General features: G+C 36.5%; 1 pseudogene across 1 annotated transcript; it reads right to left on the bottom strand.

The window, feature by feature from the left end:
- Window positions 1–5,316: 5,316 nt before the first annotated feature.
- On the bottom strand, window positions 5,317–6,250 carry LOC101008414 (annotated as a pseudogene). Its single transcript, XR_004180763.1, has one exon. The product of XR_004180763.1 is annotated as a T-complex protein 1 subunit zeta pseudogene (transcript).
- Between the last annotated feature and the right edge of the window lie 257 nt (window positions 6,251–6,507).

Genomic DNA, 6,507 nt, shown 5'->3' with positions numbered 1-6,507 from the left:
GGGCCAGGCGTGGGATTTAATCTCCTGGTGTGCCGTTTGCTAAGACCCTTGGTAAAGTGCAGTATTGGGTTGGAGGTTACCCGATTTTTCAGGTGTTGTGTGTCTTAGTTTCCCTTGGCTAGGAAAAGGAATTCCCTTCCCCCTTGTGCTTCCCAGGTGAGGTGATGCTTCGCAGTGTTTCAGCTCTCCCTGGTTGGGTTGCACCCACTGACCAGCACAGACTGTCCTACATGCCCCAGTGAGATGAACCTGGTATATCAGTTGAAAATGCAGAAATCACCCATCTTCTATGTTGTTCACGCTGGGAGCTGGAGGCTGGAGCTATTCCTATTCGTCCATCTGGGGTGTCCCCCTCCCCTGAGATATGTTGATACAGGTATAAAATGCACAGTAATCACATCAGGGTAAATGGAATTTTCATTACCTAAAGGATTTATCCTCCTCTTGTGTTACAAACAACCCAATTATACTCTTTCAGTTATGTTTAAAAGTTCAACAAATTATTGTTGACTGACTGTAGTCACACTGTTGTGCTATCATACACTAGATCATATTTATTCTATCTAACTATGTATTTGTACCCACTAACAATCCTCCCTCCCATACTTCACTACCCTTACTAGCCTCTGGTAACCACGATTTTACTCCCAAGGAATCCTCCTTCTTCTTTAATGTAAATGCTTACTGCTACATACCAACCTGTTTATATAGCTTTTGCTGCATCCCATATGTTTAGGTATGTTGTAATTTAATTCGTCTTAAGGTATTTTCTAATTTTCATTCTGATTTCTTCTTTCACCTGTTGGCTGTTTGAGAATATTTTTAAATTTCCAGTCTTCATGGATTTACCAGTTTCCCTTCTGCTGTTGATTTCTAATTTTATTGGAAAACATGTTTTGTACATTATTTGGGGCTGACCACCATACCTGACCGAAATAATATATATTTTAGCTGGCAACAAATTAACTTCAACCACATATGAAAACGTTATTCTTGTACATATATGCCCCTCTTTATGTTATTGATGTCAAAATTATATTGTGTATCTAGTATCATAGATTCATAGTTATTTTCATGTTTTTGTCCTTTCATTTCATGCCAGAATTAGAAGTGATTTATACACCAATATTATAGTATCACAGGAGTTAATATCTGTCTGCATATTTATGTCTGCCTGAGATCTTTGTTGGTTATTTATGGTTTTATGTTGCTAACAAGTGTCTTTTGATTTCAACTTGAAGGACTCCCTTTGGCAATTCTTGATGACAGGTGTAAAGGGAATGAAAAACCTCAGTTTATGTTTGTCTTGGAAAGTCTTAATTTTTTCTTCAGTTTTGAAGAACTGTTTTGCTGAACCTAGTGTTCTTATTTCTCAGGTTTTTTTTTTTTTTCTCTGCCCTTTGAATATATCATTCCAGTCCCTTCTGTACTGTAAGGTTTCTGCTGGGAAATATGGTGATAGTCTTATGGAAACTTCTTTCTGCACAGTGAGTAGCTTTTCTCCTGCTACCTATAAGATTCTCTCTTTATCTGTGATTTTTGACTATTTGATTATAATTTGTCTTGGTATGAGTCTGCTTGGGTTTATCTTAGTTGGAGTTTAATTTTTTAGCTTTTCCCATTTTTATGTAACTTTCCTCAAAATTGAGAAGTTTTTGGCCTTCTTTCTTCAAATAATTCCTCTTCCCTTTCACTCTTTTATGGGTGTTTCATATGCATACATTTGTCCAGTTGATGGTGTCACATGAGTCTCTTAGACTCACTTCACTTTCTTTCATTTGTTTCTTTTTTGCCACTCTGAGATGAAAATTTTAAATGACCTATTTTCAGGTTTGCTAATTATTTGTTCTGCTTGATCTAGTCTGCTTTTGTACCCCTCTACCAAATTTTGCAATTCCGTTATTCTATTCTTCAGCCTCAGAACTTAGTTTTTTAAAATAGGTTCTCTCTCTTTGTTGATATTCTCATTTTGTCTGTTTTCTCTTTTAGTTACTGAGCATTTTTAAGATGGCTATTTTGAATTCTTTATCAGATAATTCATAAACCATTTCTAAAAATTGTTTTCTTGTTTTTAAATTTTCTTAATTTTATTTTAAGTTCCAGGATACAAGTGCAGAATGTATAGGTTTGTTACATAGGTATAGGTGTGCCATGGTGGTTTGCTGCACCTATCAACCTGTCTTCTAGGTTTTGAGACCCACTTGCATTAGCTATTTTTCCTAATGCTCTTTCTCTCCTCACCCCCACCCACCGAGTAGCCCCGGTGTGTGTTGTTCCCCTCCCTGTGTCCGTGTGTTCTCATTGTCCAACTCCCACTTATGAGTAAGAACATGCAGTGCTTGGTTTTCTGTCCCTGTGTTAGTTTGTTGAGGATGATGGCTTCCAGCTTCATCCATGTTCCTGCAAAGGACATGATCTTGTTCCTTTTTATGGCTACATAGTATTCCATGGTGTATATGTACCACATTTTCTTTATCCAGTCTCTCCCTCCCTTCTCCATAATTTTTTGGATAATTTGGGTAGTATTATAATTAGTTCTTTCTTAAATATTTGATAGAATTCAGCAGTGAAACCATCAGGTTACTGCTTCTGTCTCATTACTCATAATTAATTTGCTAAGATTTTTTATTTTTCCATGGCTCACTCATGTTAGGTTATATATGTAAATAATTTTTTTTTTTAGTTTTTCAAAATTACTGGCATATAGTTGTTCATAATAACTTATTTCTTCCTTTCTATTAATTTAAGGTTTGGCATGTTGTTGCTTTTCTAGTTCTCAAAGGTGCAGAATGTGTTTGTTTATAAAGTCTTTCTACTTTTTTGATGTATGCATTTATTGCTATAAACTTTCCTCTTAGTACAACTACTAATGTATCCCATAGGTTTTGATATGTTTCCATTTTATTTTTCTGTCAAGAAATTAAGATTTTTTCCTTAATTTCTTTATTTACTTATTGTTTGCTCCACAGCATGCTATTTAATTTTCATGTATTTGCTTAGTCTCCAAAATTCTGCTTGTTATCAATTGCCAGTATTATTTAATTGAGGTAAAAGAAGTTACTTGTTATTATATTTATTTTTTTAAAAAAAAATTCTAAGACTTCCTTTGTAGCCCAATATGTGTTCTGTCTTGGAGAATGTTCCATGAAACGATGAGAAGGTTGTGTATTTTGCAGCCATTGGATAAAATGCGTCCTTTTCTCTCAGATTGCACAATTCCCTTTAGTGTTTCTTATACGATTGTTCTAGTGGTTATGAAATCCCTCATCTTTGTTTGTCTGGAAAACTCATTATTTTTTTCATGTTTGAAGGAAACTCTGGTAGGCACAATATTCTAAGTTCAAAGCTTTTTTTTCCTTCATTATTTTGAAGATAGAATCCCACTCTCCCCTTGTCTGTAAGGTTTCCTTTGAGAAGTTTGCTTCCAGACTATCAGAGCTCTTCATAAGTTATTTGCTTCATCTTACTGATTTTATGGTCCTTTCTTTGTTCTTGACCCTAGAGTTTGATTTTTTTTTTCAAATTTTATTTTAAGAACAGGGGATAAAGAAAATGTGGCACATATACACCAGGGAATACTATGCAGCCACAAAAAAAGATGAGTTCATGTCCTTTGCAGGGACATGGATGAAGCTGGAAACCATCATTCTCAGCAAAATAACACAAAAACAGAAAACTAAACACTGCATGTTCTCACTCATAAGTGGGAATTGAACAATGAGAACACATGGACACAGGGAGAGGAACATCACACACTGGGGCCTGTTGGTGGGTGGGAGGCTAGGGGAGGGATAGGATTAGGAGAAATACCTAATGTAGATGATGGGTTGATGGGTGCAGCAAACCACCAGGGCACGTGTATACCTATGTAACAAACCTGCATGTTCTGCATATGTATCCCAGAACTGTATATTAGACCTTTGTCAGATATAGAGTTTGCAAATATTTTCTCTCATTCTAGAAGTTTTCTATTTACTCTGTTGATGGTTTCTTTTTCTGTGCAAAAGCTCTTTCACTTAATTATATCCTACTTGTCAAATTTTCTTTTTGTTGCAATTGCTTTTGGGTACTTAGTTATAAATTCCTTCCAAAGGATGATGTCCAGATGTTGTTTTCTAGATTTTCTTCTAGGATGTTTATAAGTTTAATCTTACATATGTCTTTAATCAATCTTGAGTTAAGTTTTAATATGGTGAAATGTATTTTGCACATGACTAGCCAGTTATCTAAACACCATTTATTGATAGGCACCTCATTCCCCATTACTTGTTATTGTCAACTTTGTGGAAGAACAGGTTATTTGTAGATTTGAAGCTTTATTTCTGGGTTCTCTATCCTGTTCCAGTGGTCTAGGTGTCTGGTTTTGTAACAATATGATAGTGCTTGGTTACTGCAGCCTTATAGTGTAATTTGAAGTTGAATAATGTGATGCCTCCAGCTTTGTTCTCTTTGCTTAAAATTGCTTTGGCTATTTGGACTTTTCTTGGTTCCATATGAATTTTAGAATAGATTCTTCTAATTCTGCAATAAATCACATTGATAATTTGATGGGGATAGCAAGGAATCTGTAAACGGCTTTGGGAAGTATGACCATTTTAACAATATTAATTCTTCAAATTCATGGGCATAGAATGTTTTACTTTTTTGTCATCTCTGATTTATTTTAGCAAAGTTGTATAATTCTCAAACTCAAAAACTTTCACCTCCCTGGTTAGCTATATTCCTAGGTATTTTATTCTCTTTGTGGCTATCATAAATATATTACATTCTTCATTTGACTGTCAGCATGAACGTTATTGGTGTATAAAAGTGCTACTGATTTTTGTGCATTGATTTTGTATCCTGAAACTCTAATGAAGGAGTTTATCAATTCTAGGAGTCTTTTGGCACAGTGTTTAGGACTTTCTATATATAAGACTATATAATCTGTAAAGATAAATATAATGACTTCCTTTCTTTTATTTGGGTTCCTTTTTTTCTTATTCTTGCCTGATTGCTCTGGCTAGGACTTCCTAGCACTATGTTGAATAGGAGTGATGAGGGTGGGCACCCTTGTGTTTTTCCAGTTCTCTAGGGGAACACTTCAAGCTTTAGTCAATTTAGGATAACGTTGGCTGTTAATTTTTCAATGATGGTTCTTATTATTTTGAGGTATGTTCCATGGGGCCTAGTTTTTAGAGGATTTTTAACATTGGAGGTATGATGAATTTTATGAAAAGTCTTTTCTGCATTCATTGAGATAGCATTAGATAGATAGATAGATAGATAGATAGATAGATAGATAGATAGATAGACAGATGGATGGATGTATCTTATCTAACAAGGAATTTATGTCACTGCTGCTAAAGCAAAACATCCTGTTCACTGGGTAAAAGACCTGCTTTATGTGTATACGCTTCAGTGCAATTTTAAAAAATACTGTAATTTCAGAACTTCCAAATTTCAACAGATGCCAGCGTTCCCTCCTTTTTCATATGGGAAAAATCCATTTGAAGCTTGGACAAAAATTCCACAGCTGTATTCTTCAGGATCACTTTGCAGAGTCGTCAAGACTCAGATACAGAGGAAGCTTCAATTCAACCTTTCAGAGAAGACATTCCAGCTCTCATGATCTCATCAACCAAGAGAATGTTGGTGGCGATCACAGTGCAGGAGTGAAGAAGCTGCTTCTTTACAAAATAGTTATCCCATACGCGTACTTCTGCTGCTACTATTGGCTTACCTGTGTTCAGGTCCACACCCACAAGCTCACCTGATTCTGAATGTTCAGCTTGAATTTTAGCTAATGTTTCCTGAAGGTCAAAACCAGAGTTCAGAGCAAGAACCTTGGGAATAATGAGCAACGCATCAGCAAATGCTTGGACTCCAAGCTGTGCCCTGCCATTTACACTGGGCTTACATTTAATCAGGGCTTCTGCCATAGCCACTTCCACAGCACCAGCACCTGGAACCACACAGCCATCATCAATAGCATTTTTGACAGCCCTCAAGCCAACCCTCACTGCATCTTTGATCTGAGTGAGTGTGTGCTTATTTGCTCCTTTGATCAATAAAGTGACAGAACGAGGGTGGTTACATTTCTCAATAAAGGTGAACTTCTCTTCTTCCAATGTACACTTATATACAAGTCCTGCATGTCCCAAGCAGCCAGGACTTAGGTTGTCAAAATAATCCAGGGCTACCCCACCACAAGCAAGAGTCAGCCTCTCCATATTTCTCCTTTTAGCTATACGCAGAGCAAGTATGCCTTCTTTTTTTCATTTCATTTTATTTTTTTTATTATACTTTAAGTTCTAGGGTACATGTGGATAATGTGCAGATTTGTTACATATGTATACCTGTGCCATGTTGGCGTGCTGCACCCATCAACTCGTCAGCACCCATCAACTCGTCATTCACATCACGTATAAATCCCAATGCAATCCCTCCCCCCTCCTCCCTCCGCGTGATAGGCCCCAGTGTGTGATGTTCCCCTTCCCGAGTCCAAGTGATCTCATTGTTCAGTTC

The sequence above is a fragment of the Papio anubis genome, chromosome X, assembly GCF_008728515.1.
Source record: "Papio anubis isolate 15944 chromosome X, Panubis1.0, whole genome shotgun sequence".
Classification (NCBI taxonomy): domain Eukaryota; kingdom Metazoa; phylum Chordata; class Mammalia; order Primates; family Cercopithecidae; genus Papio; species Papio anubis.
Note: the sequence above shows the minus strand (reverse complement) of the source record. Positions and strands in the feature narration are given on the sequence as shown.